At 32.2% G+C, this 21,625-nt stretch overlaps 1 protein-coding gene across 8 annotated transcripts in view; it reads left to right on the top strand.

The window, feature by feature from the left end:
• The window catches only part of CHRM3 (cholinergic receptor muscarinic 3), a 658,611-nt gene that overhangs the window by 342,692 nt on the left and 294,294 nt on the right, over nt 1-21,625 (top strand). For 7 of the 8 annotated variants that reach the window (XM_074222921.1, XM_074222922.1, XM_074222923.1 and 4 more), the window contains one exon: nt 8,522-8,617. The exons of the other annotated variant lie outside the window; for it this stretch is intronic. The gene's annotated coding sequence lies outside the window, so the exon portion shown is untranslated. The remainder of the gene's footprint in view (nt 1-8,521; nt 8,618-21,625) is intronic. 8 annotated transcript variants of the gene reach the window in all.

The raw sequence follows: 21,625 nt of genomic DNA, 5'->3' as shown, positions 1-21,625 counted from the left end.
AAACAGGTTTTAAAACCAAGTTTCCCTGATGACTGGGACAACATTATCTACTATACCATTGGCTACCTCTCAGGTGGCCTTAGGAAAATACAGTTCCACACTAAAATTTATTTCTTTCAAATATATATATATATATATATATATATATATATATATATATATATACATACAAACATATATTTATGTACACATATCTCCTATCTTCAATCATACACCAAATTGTCAGTAGCACGCTGAATTTTGTTTACCTGGTGGATACTGGGAGAGGAACTTTGAAAGCCAAAGTGAAGAAGGGCTCCATTTGAGCAGCAAGTGAGCATGGGTCAGTCAGTCCTGAAAGATAGGAGAGTGCTGTTCTGAAGGAATGGGCATTGGCCTCCATTGCCCTTAGCTGATGGAAAGGGAATTAGGTTCAGGTCTCCGAATCTGGAAGGCTGAGACAGACCTGCAAGACATCCAGAGACTGATCCCAGAGAAGTTAAATTTATTTTCCAATTATATCATACTGATGAATAGTTCACAATTCAAAAATGGGAGGTTTGAGAGGCAAGACTGTCCTATGATTAGCCCATCAAGAGACAGATTAGGATGTACCTCATTGTTGCATTCTGTTATCACAAAGCACAAGCTACTGCTTACCCAGCTTTAATGACTGTGCTGTAATGACTCATTGATATGAAGGAATCAAAACCATTTAAGGCCAAAGACTCCTGCCACAGTCAGATCTCCAATAGTCCTATTTCCTACAAATTAAGCCCTGAAATGGAACAATTCTGATAAAGGCAAATGGTAAGGATGCCTTGTACAGCATACCCCCTCACCATAATAAACATATTTGTTACAACTCATGCCTCCAATCATAAGCTTGCTTGATGTGGTCTTCCTCTTCAATACCAAAGGATTAGTAGTAATCTTGGGAAAGAAAGCATTTTTTTCTTTTGCTTTTTTTGTGGAGCAATGGGCTTAAGTGACTTGCCCAAGGTCACACAGTTGATAAATAATCAAGTGTCTGAGGTCACATTTGAATTCAGGTTCTCTTAACTCCAGAGTCAATGCTCTAGTAACTTCCCAACCCAGACAGTAATTTCTTTTAATTAAGCAATTCTTTAATCCAAATGTAGTTCTGTGTTCTTAGCTGGTTAATAGAGGAACTACTACCTTTTCTTAGATCCCTGAAAAGCTAGTTGGAATTTCCTAGCAAATTTTACATAGTACTTAAAAGGTGATAGAGTACTTTACAGACCATATCTCAGTCAATTGTAACTAAAATCTTATCATTGAGATACAAAAAGATCTCCATTTTGCAGATAAGGAAAACTAAGATCCAGAAGAAAAGAAGTTACTTGACCATAGCCAGCTGGATTTATTAGACATTTTAATCCAGACCTTTATAATTCTAAATCACCTAATTCAACTAGTAATGAGATAATTCTAGAGACTGTTGTCAATAAAAATTGTTATAGCACAGTATAAAGACAGAAACTGAAAGTGACACTAATTTCCTTAAAAATCATTCCTTTCTGTGTAGTTGAAAGATATATTTTATGTTTAAAAGAAAATTTTATTTTAATTTCAACCTGAGATTTCTCACTGAACCATTAATTAAAGTTTGTCAGTTTGGGCATTTAGCTGCACAGTGCATATATTCAGAAATAAGCATTATATTCCTTGGCTTGAAATCCCTTTCATGTGATTGTCATTCTGCAGCCAACTTTCCCAAAAGTTAGACCAAAATGCTAATATCCTTAAAAGGAAAAGGTAGAAGGAGAATATGAAATCTCTCCCCTTCCTCCTATTTTTTCCTTGTCATACTTTCTCCTTTGCTAATTGTCTAACAATGACTTCCCTGCTCTGGTTCCTATCATACATCTAGTTATTTCAGGCAAATTGGTTGTCCACTTCAATTAACAAATTGGTGTCTCTTTTTTAGGGATGTCTCATTTGTTTGCAAAAATATCACATCCAGACATCATGATTTCCTCTAATTAACAGACCTATTCACCTTCCTTTGCTTCTTATGAGTCTGGAGGAAAGGGAGATAAAGTGAAAACTTTCAACAGGAATAAAATTCATTTAAAAAAAGAAAAGTCAGTCTGGCATGCAAAACTACCTGTTTGTTTTTACTTATTTAAAATTCAGATCTTATTTGATATTTCTATGTAGACTGTGGCCTGTCCTGATGCAATAATAAATTTCAATGGCAGTAATTAATAAGGGGAGAATAGGACAAAGGATTATGCCCACAGATGAAAGGGTAAGAATAATCTGTTTCCTTATCCTCTACCATCCTTGAAATATTTATTAATCTTTGAGATTCTTGCCAATATCTAGTAAAGAATGTGGAATCATACTGCGATCCATAGTAATCATTAGTAAAGTTATTTGGAAACTAGGTTCAAAGTTTTTTCTTGGTTGGATTATTCCTAACAAATTTAGAAGGAATTTTTTTTAATTTTAGTTTTGTGGATTTTTGACACAAAGATAATAGGCAGCTAAATTAATTTGTGACATTTTTATTTAGGTTTCATTTATTTTCCTTCCAAGTTAGAGGACTAAATATCTTTCACACAGAGTAAGAAGAAAAGTTATATGAAAATTCTATACTATGGGCTTTCTATTAGAATAATTTTCTTTCCTAGAACTTAATAAAATGTCTGCATAGAATTGATGGTTTATAAATGCTTATAATATTGTGTTTCAAATCTGGGCCAGTTTTAGGCTTACTACCAAATAAAGTAGTTGATAGTGAAGAAGCAAAAATATAATAAGGTAAAAGACATATTCTTGTAAGTCTCATAAAATAACTGAAGTTCAAGGTTTGGATGGCAAAGAAATTATAGTCTTTATTACATACATCATCTAGGAAATGACTGTTGTATTCAATGTGTACTGTCTTTGATCAGAAATGGTTTAGTCATATGACTTCAATTCTGTTAGACTAAAAAAACTTTAAAAGTTTATATTAGTTATTAGTTAACCAGTCTTAATGTAAATAGCTTTTTTGATGGAAATTATGAGAATTTCTGAATTTTGCAAAAAAAGTCTGCTTTTTATAAGGAATAGGGTTTTTTATGATCTCTTTGAAATTAATATTATCTCATTTCCATTTCTCTTCTCCGAAATGGTTAAACTGTATACTGTTTAATCTATCACTAGGTTGTCAACATAGGTTCAGAAACCATCAAGATTGCAACATTAACTTTATTTCCATCTTTTCTTCTAGGATGTTAGATTGGTAGACTGATGGAATATAATAGAGTCCATCTGGTTTGCAGAAAAGCAGCTGAGAGAGGCTCATATGACATTCTTTTAGAAAAGATGGAGTGATAAGAGATGGTAAATCTACAGTTTGTTGTCAATCAAAATAATGGCATTTCATAGATTTTGTTGCATTGGATAAAGATTGGGTTGACTATGAAACTTTCAGGATTATATGAAAGCAGTGACATGACCAGAATTGGTTTGGAAATACCTCTATAAGGGTAGAGAGATCTGATCTTAGACCATGACGACAGTTAATATTTAAGATTCTGAAAGAGATCAGATCAAGGGGATGACTTAGGTCATTGGAGTCAAGATCAGATTATTGGGAAATAGAAGGCTAGTACATGGTCAGACAAACATGTATCAGTGTTAAATAATTAAAATGGAGAAGTGAGATAATGTTGTCTTAGATGGGCATTTATTATACCTTAGATGAGGATGAGGTTTAAAAGTAGACAGACTGGAAATGTAAGAAAGTCTACATGGATTGAAGAACTAATATGTTATGATTTTGGCTTTGATCAGGACCAAGAGATTTTCAAAATTAAGTGTCAATTTTCGTCTTGAGCTAAGTTGTTCCTTGTATCTTGTCTTGATCTTTTTTGTTCTATAAAGCCCCAAGATTTTGTCATGTGGGTTACATTGCTTTTCCAACATTTAGTAATGACAATCTATTAACATATTATTCAAAAATCCAGGATCTCCCCCCTACCATAGGGAAATGTTACAATAGTAAAACTTTAGTGAAGATTACTATAATTATTTTTTATAAAAATAAATAATCTAGTTGATCATCATTAAGTCCCTCATCTTTTCCCCCTTCTCTGCTCTATATGCTTCACACAAGTCCTGTATTTGAAGATCAAACTTTCTGTTCAGCTCTGGCCATTTTAACAAGAACATTTGAAATTCCCTTTGGTTCATTTAAAGTCCTTCTTTTTCCCTGGAAAAAGACTTTCAGTTTTGTTGGGTAATTGATTCTCAGGTACATTCTGAGCTTTTTTTGCCTTCTGGAACATTATATTCCAAGTCCTACGAGCCTTTAATGTAAGTGCTGCTAAGTACTGTGTGATCCTGACAGCAACTCCACAATATTTGAATTGTATCCTTCTGGCTGCTTGTAATATTCTTTCTTTGACTTGGGAATTCTAGAATTTGGCTATAATATTCCTGGGGGGTTGTCTTCTTTGGATCTCTTTCTGGGGGAGATTGGTGCATTCTCTCAAATTCTATTTTGCCCTCTGCTTCTAGGATAACAGGGTAATTTTCCTGTAGGAATTCTTTGAAAATGATGTCAAGGCTCTTTTCCTGATCATGACTTTCAGGTATCCCAATAATTTTTAAATTATCTTTCCTGAATCTGTTTTCCAGATCAGTGGTTTTTTCAGTGAGATGTTTCACATTTTCTTCTAATTTTTCCATTCTTTTGATTTTGAAGTATTGTGTCTTGATTTCTTGTAGAGTCATCAAGCTTCCTTTAGCTCCATTCTGCATTTGAAGGATTTGTTTTCCTCAGAGAGCTTTCTTATCTCTTTTTCCATCTGGCCAATTCTGATTTTTAAAGCATTCTTCTTCTCAGTAACTTTTTGAACTGTTTTATCCATTTGACCTATACTGGTTTTTAACATGTTATTTTCTTCAGTCATTTTTGAATCTCTTTGACTAAACTGTTGACTTCTTTTTCATATTTTTCCTGTATCTCTCTCATTTCTTTTCCCATTTTTTCTTCTATCTCCCTCACTTGATTTTCAAAATCTTTTTTGAGCTCTGTCATAGTGGGAACCCAATTTCCATTTTTCTTGTTGTCTTTAGATGCAGGAGCTTGTACTTCCTTATCTTCAGACTGAGTATTTTGATCCTTCTAAGGGATCATAGACAATGTATTTCTCAATGGTGTTCCTCATTTTTCTCTGTTTACTCATTCCCCAGCCTGTGCCTGGTTTGGGGGTGCTTCCTGAGCTTTTGAGTATTATTTGGACACCCCCCCCCCACAAAGATCTCTGCATGTGAAGCTCTGTCTTCCCTCCTGGTCTGTGAATGACCACAAGCATATCCCTCTGCCATGGGGCTGAGGTGGGGTGGGAGGGGGGGTGCTGCTGTTCTATGGGGGACCTAAACTGCGATCAGGATCTGAATGTGATCAGAGTCCCAGAGTCCTGTTCCATGTACAGAGGACAGACCTCGAAAGTCTCTCTCTACTCCCCTACCTTTGGCAGGCTGAGCACTCAAGGCTCAATTGCCTGGGGCCTCCTGCTTACTGGCTCCACCTGCTTCTCTTTCCTGGATCTGGGCTGCTATGGCCATACTGCTTGCTGAGTGCCCTGAGGGCTGGGCTTCATATGCTCACTCTGGTAGAAGCCCCCAGCTGATATTCCAAGTTTTGCCAAGTGCTCCCCGGGGTGTAGGTCAGAAAACTGTCCCCAATGCCATGAGCTATGGCTCCTAGGTGCCCTGAGCTGCCTCCAGGAGGCTGAAGTTCCTTCACTCTGGCAGGCCTAACCTCTAACCCCATGGAGCCGAGCCTTTTGGCTATTTTCCAGCTTACTTTGGGCTGGAGAATTTCCTCACTGGATCCCTCTGTGGGTTCTGTCTCCTGAAGATTTAGTTAGAGTCCTTTTTTTATAAGTTTTGAAATATTAAAGAGAGAGAGAGAGAGAGAGAGAGGTTCTCCTGTCGCCATCTTGGCTCTGCCACCCAAAATCAATAGTCTAAAATAAAAAAGGAGGAAAAATTAGTTTTTAAAAGTTACTTCAGTAGATAGCTGTGATATTGGGCAATGGTAATTTGTTATTTCATTTAAAATTTTCAAATAAAACTTTCTCATAAACTTCTAACAAGGAATTTATGTAATATTCTTAGCTTTTTCTCCATTGTGAGATTAGAAGAAAGTTGTCAATTATGTTTATGAAAGAATGGGGGGGCAGGGAATGGAGTAGGCAAAATGTGGAAGGGCATGCATGAAGTGATGAAGTTTTTGCCTGAGCAAATACCAATGACTATATGAATGTATAAATGAAACAAAATAGATAGTACTTGTACTAATGTTTACCATATCTTATTATAGTCATCCTCTGTGTGTGTGTGTGTGTGTGTGTGTGTGTGTGTGTCTTAAGTTCAAAAATGTTGTTCATATATATTTTCAGCATGGAGTAAATTTTTGGAGATGCAATGTAGAGAGTACTTCAGAATAATTTTCATACAGATTTTTTTTTCCTCAGTTAAAAATTAAAAGAATTTAAAAGGGCATTTCCTTTTAATAGTAACAAGTTTTTATCCGCCACTTTAAAGATTAGGATTTATTTTGCCAAGTATCTCTTTTTATTACCAAGATGGATTCAGAAATGATGTTGACTAATGGTACCTAATCAAGCCTTCTTTTATGCAAGACATTTTTAATTTGAAAGATAAGCCCTTGTCATTTCTGATTATGATTCAGTTATCACTGACCTATAACATTTTCAGTAGAGTTAAGATTCCTTTCCTTCCTTTCAGACTTTCTATCTAATAATAAACATTCTGAAAATACTTGTGAAGGCAAGGGAATTGTTATTTAAGGAATTCATTTTTGTAATATGTGTGCTATTAGTTTTAAATATCTATATTATCATATACAAAAATTATGTGTTCCTGGAATTTAGTTTTACTCACTCATAGTCTTAATTTCTCCTCTTCAATTTGGAACCCTAAAGTTTTTCAACTCCTATGCGTTAAATCTTAAGACTAAAAAGGTTTTAATATCATATATATATGTACATATATAAAAAAATCAAGGAATAAAATGAGAGTCTATTACACTTTAAAAATAAATAATTTATTTTTCTCAGTTCATGTATAGCCTGTTCTCAAGATACCTTGTTCAAAATTTCCCCAAAATAGACATCAAAGTGAAATTTCATGTCAATAAGTGTTATTTATCTTGTACTGATATTGATTGCAGGAATGATCATACTGCCTGTCCCTGTATCCAGACTTACCTTCCAGAATTGCTCTTATTGTTTTGCCATACAACATGGTCTCTGTCCTAGAGAATCTAGTAACCAGAATTGCTTATTTAAGCAAACTTTTTTTCCCTTAAAGCCAAAAGCAACCTTTAATATGGTTCAGAACAACACATTATGAAAAGAACAGCTCTTAAAATAGATATTACTATATTGGGGAAAATAAATCATCTTTTTAAATTATGGTTTAAATGTCCCATCTAAACAAGATGTTAGAGATTATCCAGCCCAACACTACCATATAAAGAGGTCAATAAATATGACAGGTATAAGGTTTTTTGTCTATATTAGTATATCTAGGAGTGAATCTGGGAACAATGAAATTTGGTACTTATCTTTGGATAGAAGGGGAAAATGCCTTTTGCTCTTAATAACCATAGGCTGATATTTTTCATTTTCCTACTCAGAGACTTTTATGGGATTTTTAGCCATACTCTGTTCTGGGGAACTACATTGTTCTGTCTCTCAATGACATTAGCATAATCATGGATTCTTCAAACTGCTCTACTTCCATAAATTAGTTGTTCCAAATATTCAGGGAAAGGAAGGAAGGAAGGAAGGAAAGAAGGAAAGGAAGGAAGGAAAAGAGCAAAGAAGAAAAGAGATGAAGAAAGGGAAAAGGGAGGAAAAGGCATTTTTTTTATTAAATTATCTTGTTTGATCTTCACAACAACCTTGATGGTCAGGTGCAATTATCCTCATGTTATAGCTGAAGCAACTCTTGGGAAAGATAGATTATTAAATGACTTATCCAGGATCACATAGCTAGTAATTATCTGATGTTAGATTTGTATTCAGGTCTTACTGACTCCAGGCCTAAATACATGTGAATTAGATGCCCGCTAACTTCTCTTTCAAATTTAAGATTCTGTGATTTTATTAATTTTCTACTTCATACACCAGTAGTACAACTTCTGAGGCAATTCAGTATTTGGAATCAAGAAGACCTGGTTTCTGATCTTACTTCAAACACTGTGTCTGACCCTCAGTTTCTTCATCTATAAATTGGGGATAATAGAAATTTCCTCACAGGTCAAAATGATTTAATTTTGATTTTAATTAATTTTAATTTAATTTACTCTAAACATGTGGCAAATTATAATTGCTACAAGTGTTCTCCAGTCTTTTTCCATTAAAATACCTTTTTTGTTGAACCTTCTTTGTTATTCTGATATAAAGGGTTTACTATCTCACGTTTCCTCTTATTTCCTTCATGAAAGAGTAATCTTCACTTTTTTTTTCTCCCCTATTTTTTACAGCCTTTATGGTGATAGAACACCAGGTTTCCTTCAAGAAGAGAAATACAGCACAGTGCCCGGTCTGGTGTTTTAGTTTGATGTTTCTACCTGGAACATGTATGTAAAAACTTGAACAATTTTTATCCCTAGATTCTTATAGTTCATTTAACTAAATATAATTTATTTTCCAAAGTAGATGTTTTATTCTGTAGAGAAAATTCATGGAGACAAAACAAAATTTTTTCACTATGATTTTGTGGGTTGTCTTCTTATGATATTGATAGTTTTTTGTTTTCTGTTTTAAATTTATCACACAACCTATCTTTGTAGAACCACTCACCTAAGTAGGCAAAAGGGAAAACTATAATGCAAAAATGGACTCATAGTTTACTATTGGCACATTCATAGATGTCAAATAGGAGTTGTACAGGGCAGCTAGATTGGCCAGGATTCAGGAAGACTCATTTTCCTGAGTTCAAATCTGACCTTATATACTAACTGAGTGATGTTGGGCAAGTTATTGAACCCTGGTTGCCTCAATTGTTCTCTGTAAAATAAGATCAAAAAGAAAATTGCAGACCATTCTAGTGTTTTTTGCCAAGAATAACACAAATGGAATCACCAAGAATTGAACTTGAATGAACAAAATGAACATCTGTCTGCACAAACCTAGTTTGGTCATTTATGCATTTTCTATTCCCATATAACCCCTTACCTCAACAAATAAGGGAGATATATGAATTCTCATAGATTGTCTTTATACCTTATACATCACCTAAAATAATACCTGTTCATTTTAATTTTCAGCATTCATTGAGCTTACTTTATTTTTGTTCTTTCCATTTATACTACTATTGTTCCTGATTCTGCCTATTTGACTTCCAATTATTTCATATAATTCTTCTCATGCTTCACTATATTCATCACATTTATTGCTTGCTACAGCTCAATAATTTTATTTTACTGATTAATTAATATATATATTCAATATAATAATATAATTGATCAATATATAATTGATTAATGATTAATCATTCCTCAAATCATAAACACCTACTACTGGGTATTATGGTGTGGGAATTTTAGTCACTTTCTTAATACAATTTCAAATTGCTTTGCAGAGTATTTAAACCAATTCATACGACTACCAGTATATCTATCTTTCCATAGGTCTTTCAAGATTTCTTATTCCAATATTGTCTAATTGTTGCTAATTTGAATTGTAAATGTAGTGAATATTTAGTGAAATTTCTGAGATGTTATGGTTTAATTGCTCATATTAGTAGTGTTTTGAAGCATTGGTAGAGATATATTTGATAATAGTTTGTGGTTATTTTTTCAAGAACTATTTATTCATATATTTTAATCTAGAGAATCGCTTTTTTATCTTTTATATTTTATTTAGTTGCTTATGTGTCTATGATATTAGACTCCTGTCAGAGAGCTTTATTATTAGCAGATTTCTTTCTTATTCTAGTTGAAGTAAATTCATTCATATAAAAGTTATAGTTTCCTGTAATAAAAATTATCTTATTTAAACTTGGTGACCATATATACTTTGTATTACATTTTGATTAATAATATTCCCTCTAGTCACACATGAACTAGAAGTTGTCTTATAAAATTTCAAAAGTATAATTTCCTGTTGATCAGAATGTAGTATAGTAATTTCACTTTTTATTCTGATTCTCCCTTATCTCTATAGGCATATTTCTCAACAGCTTATTTGATATACGAGAGCTTGTGATAATTACTCCTTCTATGTATTTAATTCTGTATTAAAAGAAAGTTAGTCTATTATTTAGGTCTATTATTCTGGAATTCAAAGGGTTCAAATCATCCCTTACATAGAATGACTGATAAGAACTTAGTCCAGGGAAATTGAGATTTACAATGACTTTCAAATGTTTATGATTGCCTCTGGAAAAGTTTCTTTTTCTTTTTATATCATAAAGTACTTTATGTAATTTAAATTCAAAATCTTTAATAATAAAAAAGAAAACAAAAATGTGGGACAAAATTTACTTCTAGAATTCAGTTCTGAACTTTCTACTTTAATGAAGGGGGGGGTTGCGTTAAATTTTATTTAATCCTAAGTAAATTTGGGCAAGAAGTATTTGTGACATGAAATTCATTCAAGAGCCATTTCAGTGTTATTTTCTGAATGTGTTTATATTAAATTTTATATTTATTCATGAAATCTCATATGATTCTATGAGTATGGGTATGTTGATATATCTAGAAAATCATGTCATCTGTATAGAAAATTGTTCAAATAAAAAGAAAACATTTTATTCAGTCATTGTTCGGGTGCTTCACTTATAATTACATAATATTTATTTTACAAAAAGCAGGTAATATTTTAATAAATAAGAAACAAGCATTTTTATAAAATATAATAATTAAAAGAAACTGAATGGTATCATCATTCATCTCTCTCTTATTTCATGGCCCTTTCAGATATCCAAATCTATTAAATATCAGAATTCATAATCTTAAAATAACTTTTTTCAATGTTTTTTTAGTTTTTTCTAAGGCAGTGATTCACCCAAGATCACACAGTTAGGTAATTAATAAGTGTCTGAGGCCAGATTTGAGCTCACGTCCTCCTGACTCCAGGGCCAGTGTGCTATCTACTGTGCCACCTAGCCGCCCTGCTTTTTCTAATTTTTGCTGATGAATCAGACTATTACTTAATAGTTTTCTGTTTGCCAGGTACTGGGGTTATAATCTAAAATTTTGAGATTTCCTTCATGGCCCACATTCTATACATCATATCAATCTTTAAATACGTGGAATTGAAGGTTTTCTAATTAAAGAGTAGATAAAAATCAGTCTTTACATAGAATGACTGACATGGACTTTGTTCAGGGAAATTGAAATTTGCAATGGCTTTCAAATATTTATGATTGCAATTTCAAAAGTTTCTGTTTCCTTTCAAATCATAAACTACTTGATGTACTTCAAATTCAAAATCCTTAACAATAAAAAAGAAAACAAAATTGTGGGACAAACTCTACCAAATTTGTTTTAAAAAACTTTTCAATTATTTAACATGCTCAAATACATTTTATGGAATGCATAATTACTAATGAATAACATTAGAAACTTTATACGAGGCAGTAGTAGTTAACAAAATTTATGAAAAGAGAGTTGATGCCCCTGGAGTAAAACACAAGTTAGGATAATTGTTATACAAGGTCTAGTAGTCCCACCTTGTTCTTGAATCTCCACTTTTCCTAACTTCCATTTGAAGTAATATGTTGTAATGAAAAAACTATTGAACGGAATTTCAAGTCTTGGTCCAGTTACATGACTAATGATTTGACCTCAGGCAAATTAGTCAAGCCTCTTGGAATTTCAGAGTGGTTTTTTGGTTTGTTTGCTTTATTTGTAAAGTGGAGATTGAGTCAATATTAACCACTTCATTCAGTGATAACTTAAGAGATGTGAACCTCAAAGCTAAAAATGTTTTATTAATTTATTATTTAGCTAATTGAATTTTAAGGAATACATAAAATAGTATTAATTAATTCATAATTTTATGGGAATGAAGAATAAAAATATATGTGATACTGAAAATAAGAATATATGATAGAGACTTGAAATTTTCCAGGTTTATATAAGGATATACAATTATCATTACCTCTTATTACTGTTTCACTCATAAACCCTAAGATCTTGATTTCTTCAAATATTTTCTTTCTCTCTTCAGTGGATACTGTTTGTTTTATGCTTAGCTTACTTGGTCCTTATCTTTAGAATGCACTTGTCACAAATGTCATTTTCAATATCATGGAATTGATTAAAATATATTACATAGTAAAGAATCCTGATGACCACTTGGGAGTGGCTAAAAAGTTATTCTAGTTTATTTATTGAAATTTACTGATTTTAACATAGAGATAAACAATTTTAGTTTTACTGATGCTCAACATTAAATTTCTCACAAAGGATTTAAAATTTTATGTAATTCATCCATGTTTAAACTATGTAAATATATCTTTATGTAATATTGTTATAAAAGTATTCAAGAAAGAGATTTTACACTTCATTAGAATCATAAGATCAGATTGAGCAATGGAAGACAAACTTAGAGGTCATTCAGTCATCATTCATTTTTGTAGTAAAGAAAGTGAGTCTCTAGAAGTTTAAATGATTTGCCTAAGGTGACAAAAATGGTACATGGCAGAGCTGGGATATAAACACATCTCTGCTAATTCCAAAAATAACATTTTTTCTCATTGTACCATGATATATAAGTGAGGATGTTTTATTTGTATACTGGGTTTAGATTTCTAAATATTTTGCATGAATATATCATAAAGTTAGGGGAAAAGTTAATATGTTTGGAATGGTATTTATTGAAATATATGACACATCTTTAAGATGGTTATGTTTATTAATTGGAGTCTCATATAGCCATCCTCAGGATTATAGAATCAAAACTTCAAAGTTAGTAAGAACCTGAGAGATGTGCTAGTCTCTTTTCCTGTTTTTTTTTTTAGATTAATCTCAGGCCTAAGGAGGGTAAGTGACATTTCTAGAGTCATTCAGCTAATAGCAGAGTTGTGATTCATTCTAGAATCTTCTAACTCCAAATATGGCATGTTTTCTACTAATCTCAGCTCTCATTGATACAAGGAAGCATTCTTTTAAAGAGCTGAGATCTCTTTAAAACATCTTTAATATATAATATACCTGATAGAAATTAGAATTAACTTGTTTTATAATGAATACTATAATACTGAAGTTCTTGTGTATTTTATATCACTTTCTGAAGCTTTTTAAAATTATACTGATAAAATATATTTTAATACTGTGTGTGATTATATATGTAAATAATGTCTAGATACATAGAAGGATAGATATATAGATACATAGATGGGTAGGTCTATATAACCTTGAAGGTTATATAATAATATTTTACTTAGATAATTTCAATTCAGTGTCATTGTAACAATAGAAAAGTATTATTTCTATTATGGACAGGATTATATTCCATGTTTTTGATGGGATAGGCATAGAAGTCCAATGGAGAAATTTAGACAAAATAATTGATGATAACAACTTGCACATTCTGTAAATATATCAAATATAAAATATTTTTGTTTGATGTTAGTTTCTGTTAAACCCCACATGAAAGTACCCTATATTGAAGTTATTTCTTCGGCACTTAGTTCAAATATTATGTGTAAAAAAAACACAATCAACAATAAGATATTTTAAGGCTTTTTTCCCTTATCTTAACTGAAAGGAAATGAAAGTACTCTGAAATTAAGAAACTTGGTTTGGTCAGTGTACTAGAAATAATAATCAGAATCAATGAAGATAATTATCTAGATGAGATACTGTGCCCTACTCAAAGAGAGTAATGTATCATTCTTGAAATAACCTGGGCTTTGTAGGATAACAAACAAATGTTTTGTAGGGGTCATATTTAATTGGTTATGGATGGTGGTATTTTTGTTTGTAAATTGAATTGCAATATTCACTTATCTTTATCCCTTTTAATTTACAACCATCCATTTCTGAGAAATTGAGGAACAATATCCAGACCAAAGAATCATAGATATGAGATATGCTGATACTGAAAGGAAACCCAAAAACATGTAATGCAACTTCCTCATTTTATAAATTAAAAAAAAAAAAACAGACTCAGAGAGGTGAAAGGACTGGCTCAAGATACCATAGCAAGTTTCTTGTAGAGACAGAAAAAATACTCAGATCAGCTGCCTCTTTATGCTACATTCTCTCTCTCTCTCTCTCTCTCTCTCTCTCTCTCTCTCTCTCTCTCTCTCTCTCTCTCCATTTGAATGAGTCTGTGTTGTCAGTTTTATCTGAAACAATCTCTTAGAGCCTTAGAGATGAACACTTAACTGGTGGGAAAAAAAATCATATTATAGTGAACACTGAACAAAAGATTGGAATTCATTGCTTGAGCCAAACACAGCTTTAGTTGTGGCTACTTGAATAAATTTCTAGCCTTGTTCAGTCTAATATTTACTCATCTAGCATACTTTCTAGGAAAAATAGTTGTGGAAACTCTGATTACAGCCACTGATAACAATTTGCATAACATTGCTACACCTGACAATATACTGTCACAAGGACTGTATTTTGTGTATATTGAATGGCAAAATTTCATCTACTTTTGGTGATTTAATGACTTTATTATTTTCTTCTCAATGATAACCAATCTTTCTAGACATAGTTCATATTGCATTCTAGGTGTGAGCCAGACATATTTGGTATATCCCAATTTTCACATATTGCTCACCTTTCTGTTTTTGCCTAGACAGTTCTATATTTCTGGGGTATACTTCCCTCCCATCTCAGATATTTGGAATCCCTAGTTCTTTTTTTAGACTTGTATCAAATACTAATTCTTAATGGAAACCTTTCTTGTTTCCTCCAAACCCTTCTCCTGGTCACTTTGCAGGTCCATGTATATATTTTGTCCTGTGATTATATTTCTTCTGCCCCATTAAAATTTAAAGTAAAGGAAAATTAAGACTATGTCATTTTGTTTGCTTCATCCTTAATGATTGGCACATAGCAGATAATTAATAAATAGTTATTGAATTGGATTTAATTTCAGAATTACCTTTCACTGAAAAGTCAATGGTTAACTCACTTGATTTTTTCCTTCTAATTAAGTTTGGGTCTCAGATTTGCTTTGTCTTCACCATAAAGTGACTAAAACTTTATTGCTAGTTAGTCCAGCTAATGAGAATTTTTTCCAGGCTAGTTGGTATGAGGACAAGCGGCAATCTATAGTGAAATCCTGATTCCTTAGGAACATTAACAAAGAAACTTTGTCATTGGCCAACAACAAAAGCCACTGACCTTGAACAAAGCACTCAAACATAGAAAACAGTACAAACAGTTGCAAGGATAAGCTCTTTTATATAGACTCACTGCAAATGTGCCCTCCTTTAAAGATTTAATGTACCTTTTTTTCTTGAACTAGTACAGTTAAAAGAAGTGGATGATGCTGATCATAAAGGACTTTGGAATCTTAGCAATGATAGCTGTCAAAGAAACTTCTTGCTGTGTCTTATAGTCCTTCTAGTAATTATGCACTGTACTTGAAAACATAAGCGTACCTTCTGATAAAAGCCTTCAGAGTTCATTTAGAACACAATTAGCCCTACTTTAAAAGTTAAATGTGACAGTTGTTACTGTATACACAAGTTATCCTTTTAAATTTGACAAGTATTATGCCATATATATTGCTCTTGTGTGTAAATGTAAAACAAAGTCCTAATTGGGGTGTAAAGATCAAGACTATGTTTACATACACAGAAATTTTAAGGAACAAAATTCAAAGTAATGCTTATAAAAGTGACCCTACAGGTTTCCCAGAATTTCTTTCTGGAGAAAGTAGAGTTTTTGGATCCCCTAAAGAAGAATGAGTGTATTCTTGATATCCCCGTGTGTCTAGTAACAGGTCAACCATACTCCCTACCATGTTTAACAAGAGATAATCTTTATTGCTATGTTTTTTTCTGGAAACCAAAATCACTAGTTATGGTACTCTTTGTGATGATTTCCCCAGCTGAATTAGCTCATGAAGCAATTTTGACTTTATATCTCAAACACTTAGTCATAGTACCTTATACCTAATTGTTAGTTGAATTGAATTGCATTTGATTATGTGCCAGAGAGGTATTAAAAAATTGCATTTGATCTGTTCCTTTAGTTACTTTTTTTTAAAAAAGTCTTGCTACTATATTTCTTCAGATGGCATTGCAATTTTTTCCTAGAACTTTAGTAAGAAAATAGGAATTCGAGTATAACATAAGACCTATTTCCAAAGAGATCAATCTTCATTCCAAAGATTCAGACTACAGGGATGAGTATTTGGATCTATCCTGAAACATAACTCTGCTTGTCTATCATCTGTCCCATTCACTTTATTTGTGTGGTCATGCTTTTGACAGCAGCTGTTCAGAGGATTATAACCAGGCTAGGAAGATATTTCTTAAATTCCACTGGTCTTTCTCATTTAGCTATAGCCTAATTTGTAATTTGCCTTTATATATGACTTATTTCCCTTTCATTCTTTTGAGAGATTGTGGTAAACAGATTGGAATCCCTTACACTAAACATCAACAGATTCAAATTTGCCCTTTAATTTCCCTCCTCCTTTTTCTTTAGTTGAAAGTTCAAAGCTCAGAAAAGAAAGCAGTTTGTTAACTATGAACATTCTTTTGCTATAAGGAGAATTTTTCAAAGTTATTGGTTTAAAATTTCTACTTTTATTGTTAGATCTTCAGACTGATTATCAAAGTCTTCTTAAAAATGTAATTTTGATTTAATGCCTATTTTGTGGTGGAAGAGATGGTAAGAGTTTGCTTTGGGAACCTTGTACTTACTACTAGTAAATCATTTATATAATTCTTGAATACTCTTAATATTCAAGCAGAGTCCTCCAGCATCAACTACTGCCATCTTCTTAAAGATAACAAAACTTTTATTTTCCTTTTCTCCTATTTTTTCTCTCTCTCTTTCCTTTTCTTCCTTCCTTTCTTGTGTATCTTCTGATTTCATATGAGTTACATTTAAATGAATAGTGCTCTTTGTTTGTGAGTACATGTGTTTGTATGTATATACTTTGCCTGTGATACCAAGAAGGATCAAAACACTCAATCTGAAGATGAGGAAGCACAAGATATATACATATATATATATACATATATATATATATATATATATATATTATGTATGAATATATACACATATATACATTATATATATATATTCCTTATTATTATTATTATTATTTCATTAAGTGATATATATGATCTTATCATGTGGCTATTTGTAAAAATTTTATTTAATATGTAAAATTTAAGTATAAAGCTCAAAAAAACTGAAAAACTCTAAATCATATACTATAATTTTCTTATTTGCTATTAAACAAATGATAAGGCAGTCTGATGCCAAGTTAATGATGCTTTTATCATAGTAATTGCTGTTATCATTACTATTATTATTTCCCAATAACAATAAGGTTGTAATTTAGACTGTAGTATATGACTGTCATTAAGTCTAGTGAATAATGAATTGATACATTTCCAGGAAGCAAGGGAAAATGTGGGTTTGTTCTGCAATATTTAATTTATTGCTCACCTAACTCATGTTTCTATTCAACCTAATGTAACTGCTTTAACTTCCATGCTGCTTTCAAACATAACTCACACCAACATAATTGTTAGTGAGAAAATGCCAGTACAGTATTAATACAATAGAGTCTCAGCATGATAAGGAAGGAATAGGATTACTCTGGCAATCTTTACAACTCAACAATTTTGCCCTTAAATATATAGTACTAGAAGTAATAGGTGGAAGGTGGAAAGAGGTAAAGTTTGTACTTAATATAAAGGGAGGAAAAGGAAAAAAAAAAAAACAAACTTCTTAACAATTAGATTTATCCAAAAATGTAATGAGTTGCTTCAGAAGATGTGTTTTCCTCCCTCACTAGAAATCTTTAGGTTAAAACTGATGACCCTTGGGGCAGCTATGTGGTGCAGTGGATAGAGCACTGGCCTTGGAGCCAGCAGTACCTGAGTTCAGATTTGACCTCAGACACTTAATAATTACCTAGCTGTGTGGCCTTGGGCAAGCCACTTAATCCCATTGCCTTGCAAAAAAACTAAAAAAAAAAAACTAAACCCCCCCCAAAACTGATGACCCTTTCCAAATTCTGTTAAATTCATGCATAGGCTGTATTCAGTCAAATATACTTTACTTTTTGAACAATTTTGCAAGTGATTAAAATTAAGTTAATTTATCATATTAAGTAAAGTATATGTGGAGTGGCTAGGTGGCATAGTGGATAAAGCACTGGCCCTGGAGTCAGGAGTACCTGGATTCAAATCCGGTCTCAGACACTTAATAATTACCTAGCTGTGTGGCCTTGGGGAAGCCACTTAACCCCATTTGCCTTGCAAAAACTTAAAAAAAGTATATGTTACATTTTAAATATTCATGTGTGAGATGTAACATATAAGCTATCATCACAATGCTTTTATATGTCATTTATGATAATTACAAATGTCACATTTTTCCTTTTGCACACAGCATTCAGTATCATCTTTTATTTATTTATTTTAAATCATGGCAATATTATTTTTTGTTAGTACTTACTACATCCAGATGATACATTAAAAAATAGTTCCAATAAAATTGAAAAATGTTTTCATTATTTTTCTTTAATAAATTTATAATTTATTTAAAAACTGTTTTTAATTGAACATTAAATTTTTCTCTCACTCTAGTCTCTCCCCATACATTGAAAAGACATAACTTTTACATGATCATAAATCTATATTGAAATCATAAGACTATATTTCCATATATGCTATGTTGCCAAAAAGTAAGAAAATTAGAGTAAAAAATATATTTCATATCTTCATTCAGAGTTTACCACTACTCTGAATAAGTTGATAACACTTTTCATCATGTCCTTCAGAATTATTTTTAGCACTGTTTTGATCAGAACAATTAAGTCTTTCTTGGTTCATCATTGTTACAAAGTTGCTGTTCCTGTGTCCAGTGTTCTCCTAGTTGTATTCACTTCACTCTGAATCAGTGTATATAAATTTTCCTGAGGATTTTCTGAAGGAATACTGCCCATCAGTAACTATAGCAAATGTCTTTACATCACAATTATATACCTCTTCTTTGGTTATTTCCAAAATAATAGATATCCCCTTGGTTTCTAAGTCTTTGCCATAACAAGAGTTGTTTTAAATATTTTTGTATATGTTGGTTCTTTTTCCTTTCCTTTGATCTCTTTTGGATAAAGCCTGAGTAATTGTATTGCTGGATCAAAGAAAGTACACAGTTTTATAGGTCTTTGAAATTAGTTCCAAATTGTTCTCAGGATAATTAGACCTGTTCACAATTCCACCGAAAGTATATTAATGTCCCAATTTTTCCACATCTGCTCTAAAACTTATCATTTTTCCTTTTTTTCCATCATTAGTAAATATGATAGGTAAGAGATAGTAGCTAAGAATTGTTTTAATTTGAATTTCTCTCAATAATAGTGATTTAGATAAAAAGATATGATTATAGATGTCTTTGTGTGCTTCTTTTGAAATCTTCCTTTCAACTTATTTCATTAATTATTTATTGAGTAAATTCTTTCATTTTATAAATTTGACTTACTTCTCTACACATGGGACATCAGGGCTTGTTCTCAGAGAAATTTGCTTTCATTGAGTTTCTTGATTTCCTTATAACCTTGACTGCATGTTTTGTTTGTGAAAATACTTTTTAAAAAATTTAATTTAAAATAAAATTATCTTTTTATTTCCAATGATCATCTCTTTTCTGGATCATAAATTATTTTCTTAATCAGATCTGACAGACAAAATTTTCCATGTTTTTCAAATTTGCTTGTGATATCATCCTTTACATCTAAATCATGTAACTATTTTAACTTTATCTTATCATACAGCATATCACTAATCTTTGAATGACTTCTAAAGAGAATTTATTTTCCTTCAGAATCTAATAGGTTCTTGAAACACTGTTGCATACTTGACACCACCTTCCCCAGTCCCACTTCCCCTTGGATTGGAGGGCTAGGGAGTGGTATACCAAATACCTGCCTTTATAGAAGCAGAAACTGGACTCTGGATTGATTCACTCCACTTCTGCTCTGCTGTTGGGCATAAAACAAGGTCCCCCCCCAATCTCTGGATTACCCTCCAACCTTTGTGTATTGTTCCCCCTTTGAGATTCCTTAATAGGAGATGACTCGTTTCACTGAATGTGGAATACTACCTGTTGTTATAGATAACCACCTCTTTTTAACTTAGTAGAGTTCTGCAAGAGCTTCTGAGTAAAAAAATAAAAATATAAATCATTACCACTTGGGCAAGTTTTGCATAATCATGGTTTGGAGTATCCATTGAAGATGCAAAAATATGCCACTAAACTTGCATTTGAAACATTTTCCAATATTTAGATCTTCCAGGACTTGGCTCTCTTTTCATAGTTCTTCAACATTTCAGAGTCACTTCCATGACAATCATGGACAAGAAAGGGGAAGAATCAAGTAGAGAATACAAATATATATATATATATATATGTATATATATATATATATACATATATATATATGAGTTTGTTCATTAATACTATTTTGATATTAAGCCATTCACTTTTATAAACAGATAATGATAGAAACCATATTTTTAAGCTGTAAAATATAAAAAAGACGTGTCTGGTCTGATGACTTTGTTAGTTTTTCTTCATTTTAAAAGATCAGCTAATTGAATATTAAATAGATAATATATTTTCTGGAACTTTACATTTTTTTATTATTAGTCCATCATATCCCAGGTTTCTCAGTATTCCTTTTTCTTTAACTACTGCTTTACTTGAATTGTCTCTGAATTCTTTTAGGAAATGTGATAAAGGATTAAGAGCTTACTTATTCCCTCATTCTATTGATAAGGAAATAAATATATGATGGCATGACTTGCTTATTATGTTGATTATATAAAAGTGATTGTTGTGCACAGCCTTCTCATTTCCTTTTCCAGAATCTTTTCAATATCATTGGGAGTCCTTGGCTTTGGATGCAGTTTCCCTCCCATATCAGTAAGGCTCCAAAGCATTCCAACAATACCAGTGTTTGGTATTGACAAGTTGGTGACTACATAGTATATCCAAATCTATCTCTGGATGGACTAATTGTCAGTATAGTGGTTTTATGGTCTAATCCACAATGTGATATGATTGATAATAAACTCCCAACAAACTTTCAAAATCACCTTTCTCCCCTGAGGTCAATGCTATTCCACTCTACTAATATACTGTCCAGAACTTGAGCTCACCAGATGCCACCAGAATGTGTCTCTTTCTAAGGAGCTAAATGTATGTGGGTTGGGGGGAGGAGGGGAAGCTCTACCTATGGTAACCTTTCTGACACCTACTGCTTGAAACCCCAAAAGTCAGAAGGATCCTGACATCCCTATTTCATGGTTGGTTTTCATGCTGAAAATCAAGATCCAGAGAGCTGCTTCCTTCTTTGTTTTTATTTTTTTTGCTAAATTGGCTTTTCTTTCTCCCTTAAAAGTTATTGAATAAGAACCAAATGAA

This window comes from Macrotis lagotis, chromosome 2 (assembly GCF_037893015.1).
Source record: "Macrotis lagotis isolate mMagLag1 chromosome 2, bilby.v1.9.chrom.fasta, whole genome shotgun sequence".
Classification (NCBI taxonomy): Eukaryota; Metazoa; Chordata; class Mammalia; order Peramelemorphia; family Peramelidae; genus Macrotis; species Macrotis lagotis.
The sequence above is the reverse complement of the archived record's forward strand: the minus strand, read 5'-3'. Positions and strand labels throughout refer to the sequence as shown.